At 42.1% G+C, this 4,499-nt stretch overlaps 1 protein-coding gene across 1 annotated transcript in view; it reads left to right on the top strand.

Annotated features, from left to right (window-relative positions):
- Nucleotides 1-417: 417 nt before the first annotated feature.
- Nucleotides 418-4,499, top strand: part of LOC138950925 (uncharacterized) — a gene marked incomplete in the record, with an annotated part of 92,127 nt that continues 88,045 nt past the window's right edge. Inside the window, 1 exon segment of the mRNA XM_070322635.1 lies at nucleotides 418-517.

Raw genomic sequence — 4,499 nt, 5'->3', positions numbered from 1 at the left:
AAAGTGAAAATTACATGTCATCCAAAGCCCAATATAATTACAGTTCACAGTTTCAAAGCACAGAGCAGTCCCTACCGTCTACGGAGCGCATTTTCTTTCTACGGAGTGGCTCGAGAACCGACGAGTCGGTTACAGAGCACGCAGGCTCGAGATCCGGTGTGCCGGTGTAAGATCCCTTTTCGGGCCCCTTCCAAAGCGTACCCCGGGGGATGTTCACAGTTAACCCGAAAATGTCCCCCGGGACCATTTGGGGTGGGGACCCAAATGGCCCCCTTTTCACTCATTTATTCCCACCTTTGCTCATTCAGCCCCCCACCTATTTTCTCAGTGTCCCATTTCATTCCCCGCCCGTGGCCGAAACACCCGACGGCGGGACAGAGAACTTCAGTGACACGAAACGAAAGGCGGACAGAGGGCTGAAGGCCGCACACTGCATAGAGCGCCCTGCGTGTCTGCACGCTTGAGGAAGAATCTCCACACACAGCTTCTGCTGATCAGCGGCGAACACAGAGACACGGTAAGGCTTCTTAGTGCCGGGTCTGATTTCTTGTCGTTTTTGTATACTTACTTCAAACTTGTAAACAACGTTGCTTTTAAAACTTTCAGTTTACCTAGTACTCTCTTTTGGTGTTCTGTCTGATATGAAAACAGAAGTCCTTTTTTTCTCAGTAACTTTTAGCTGTGAGCGGAATTAATTGTAGATTTTTCGAATTAAGGTTATAACATTATCGTATGCTATTTTGCGAGGGTTAAAACATTGTCTTTCAAAACGGCAGTCTTGGGATCTTCACACATGTTTAGAACTTAAATAAATTCGCCAACATAAACACACACACACACACACACACACACACACACACACACACACGCGCGCGCGCGCGCGGGCACAACACAAACCGAAAGAAACACAAAACATTAAATCAAGCAATTTAGACAACAAAAACAGCAAATGTGACCAGATTTGGTGACTGAAACTTGAAATTGAACCTAAAACGTTTTAGACGTTCTTTATACTTCCTGCTCATCCCAGCTCACGTCGTCGGGATTGTTTTTAATCAACATTATTGTTTGGATGCTACAGTTTGGTCATTTATTACATGTCTCGGTTCCCCCTGTTTCACTTGTTCTTGCTAATATTCGAACAGACTTTTTTTTTAGGTTTCATTTATAGTCGTTTATGTGTCCATAAAATGTATAGTAGTCCATTTCCTCGCGAGGGAGGGATGAAAAAAGCTGATACGTATGCCATACCCTTCGGAATTAAAGCTTTTTCTACAATAGCAAGAGTTCTCTCATTTGTTTAAGTTTTTTTGTATACGAGCTTCTGCTGGGTAAATGTGCGTGTGGTACATCGAGATACTAAAGTGCAGGAGTCTTTTGTATGGCTTTTCCAAGTTCACAATGACATGATCATTATTATCCCTCATGGCCCGAACAGTTGGGTTGCTTTCTCACTGGGGAAAGCGGGTTGCAGTGCAGTACATCGCTACCCATTTACCCCCCTTTTTTTGCATGCGTGTGTTCAGTTTTTTAAAGCAGTGAGGCCTTTCGCTGTGAAGTTGGGATCTTTATCGTGCGCATGCGAACGTGGGGCAGATAGCGACAAACGGGTTTAAAAGCAAGCACCGCTACAGACTGAGCTACATGTATCTCCCCGCCCACATGTGTCGGGCAGATTCAAGTATTTGTGTATCGTGTGAAACTGCATAGTAAAGGCAAAAGCCGTGGATAAACGCTGACACTTTGTCACTCATAAATACACGAAACCGGATTCATGCCAAATTAAAGAGAACAAACTTACCAGAAGATTGGCAATTATTTCGCGAGGTACGAAATTACGTAACCGACAAAAAAAGAGAACGGATTACTGACTATTACAATAAAAAAAACGCTGGCGCTGGACCCGAGTACTCTTCAGAATGGCTCGCTCCCCCAGTATGAAAGTTTTTGTCTTGTGCACGTGGATTTTAAAAAAAAATTTTTTTTTATTTATTTTACACAATTAAAAAAATTATTAGAATAAAATAAAACATTAAAACGTTCATAATAAACAATAGTAAACAAGAATTAAAAAAAAATTTAAAAAAATAGACTGCCCATGCCGGGAATCGAACCCGGATCACTTTGGCCATAGTCGGACGCGCTTTCCATCAAGCCATTGCCAGTGAACTCAAATGACTGGACTGCTAACGTTGCTGTTTCATAAAATTAGGTCGGGCAGTGGCACACGCACGCAAAGCACGCACGCACGCAAAGCCTGGTGTCGCTGGCTGACAGGGCGGTTCTATGAGCCGAACGGCTGTTCTATCCCACCGCGAATCGCGCCCCCCGTTAAGAGTCGTTTTTGTGATTTATTTAGCATTTAGGTCCCAGGTAACATTATCAAGTTGTAATACGATCAATCGGACCTATTATCAAGTTAGTGTATCAACTTTTGAACGAACTGCGCCCAGTAGTTTCCCAGCAATAAGCTGTTAAGTCGAGACAGACAGACAGACACACACACAATTAAAGTCTGCTGGACCCTCCTACTGCGTACTCGGGGATAAAAAACGCTGGCGCTGGACCCGAGTACTCTTCAGACTGGCTCGCTCCCCCAGTATGAAAGTTTTTGTCTTGTGCACGTGGATTAAAAAAATATATATTATTTATTTATTTTACACAATTAAAAAAATTATTACAGTAAAATAAACAAGAGGCGAAGCCTTCAAGGCTCACGTAAGAAATCGACAAACAGTAACACAAACTCAATCACTCCGTCACACACACACACACACACACACACACACACACACACACACACACACACACACACACACAGAAAGAGCATAGGTGAAACTGTGCAAGAAAGCGAGACACTAGATCTAGATCTGTCTGTCTGCATGTAGCCTACTTACAAGGACACGACTGCCAACTAGTCTCGGCGCGCTCAAAATAATAACAGAGACCATATATGTCTCTGATAATAATGACCGAGACTGTCAGTACTTCCTTCGCGTGACGTCTAACCCTCTTACGTCATAATGTGACGTCAATGTAATGTGACGTCTTCAAATGTTAGAGTTTCTACCACAGACATACACACGCACAGACGCACGCACGCACGCACGCACAGACAGACAAAGTTACGATCGCATAGGCTACACTTACGTGAGCCAAACATTAAAACGATCATAATAAACAATAGTAAACAAGAATAAAAAAAAATAAATAAAAAAAAAGAATTTGACCGCCCATGCCGGGAATCGAACACGGATCACTTGGATTAAAAAAAATTAAAAAAAATTATTTATTTATTTTACACAATTAAAAAAACTATTAGAGTAAAATAAAACATTAAAACGTTCATAATAAACAATAGTAAACAAGAATTAAAAAAAAAAAAATAGACCGCCCATGCCGGGAATCGAACCCGGATCACTTTGGCCATAGACTCTCTCGTGCTCTCTGTCTCTCTTTCACCGAGACCAAACCCTGCATTGTAATTTTTTTGCCGAGACCATATCCCCACCCGTTGTCTGGCTTGCAAATCATGCTTTTCTCGTCACTGCGTGACGTGTTCGGCTCAGGCCGCCCAATGTCTCCCCTTTAGTTCAGGCTGTTCGCAAAGCGACCAGCCTCCCACCGCAAAAACTCCCCCCGTTAAGAGTCGTTTTGGTGGAATATTTCGCATTTAGGTCCCAGGTAACATTATGAAGTTTTAATACGATCAATCGGACCTATTATCAAGTTAGTGTATCAACTTTTGAACGAACTGCGCCCAGTAGTTTCCCAGCAATAAGCTGTTAAGTCGAGACAGACAGACAGACAGATACACACACACACAGACACACAATTAAAGTCTGTTGGACCCTAGTACTGCGTACTCGGGGATAAAATAGATTTGAAAATATGTAACTTAGACAATGTTTATTGTTTGGTCTGCCAAACTTACGTTTTACCGAAAACATTGAAATATTCGAAAAGGTACATAGTTTTATAAGGTTAAGTGATAGATTTTGATTACCCTGTGGTCACCATGTTAATGATCCAGTATTTGATTATTGGCAGGTCATGTTGTTTTACGCTTTTACTGAAGGTCAAGTTTGAGTTAATCTTTCTTAAAGGTTTTTCTGTGTAGTGTAGTGTGACTAATCTCAGCTTAATTAGTTTGGACAACACTTAGGATGAAAGTATTGCTGCTGCAGAAACATTCCATTGGCAAGTCTGTGACAGTCATCGTCTCTCTGACCCCGACCCCCCCCCCCCCCCCCCCCCCCCTGTATACCCACCTTACCGACTTATATCTCCCCGGTATTGCTGACAAATAAAGTTAAATCCCTTCCCGTCCTCTGTCACATCCTCTGATGCTTTTGCTATATTTTTTCCTCTTTGTTTGTAAAAATTGTATCTTGTCTGTCTTACAGGTCTGATAAGGGTATAAGCGATTCTCTGACCTTGACATTACGTGAAATAACATTTCCCATCTAGATGTACATATTTATAACCACACTTGATAT

This window comes from Littorina saxatilis, linkage group LG16 (genome assembly GCF_037325665.1).
Source record: "Littorina saxatilis isolate snail1 linkage group LG16, US_GU_Lsax_2.0, whole genome shotgun sequence".
NCBI classification, from domain to species: Eukaryota; Metazoa; Mollusca; class Gastropoda; order Littorinimorpha; family Littorinidae; genus Littorina; species Littorina saxatilis.
This window is presented reverse-complemented; position numbering and strand designations above follow the sequence as displayed.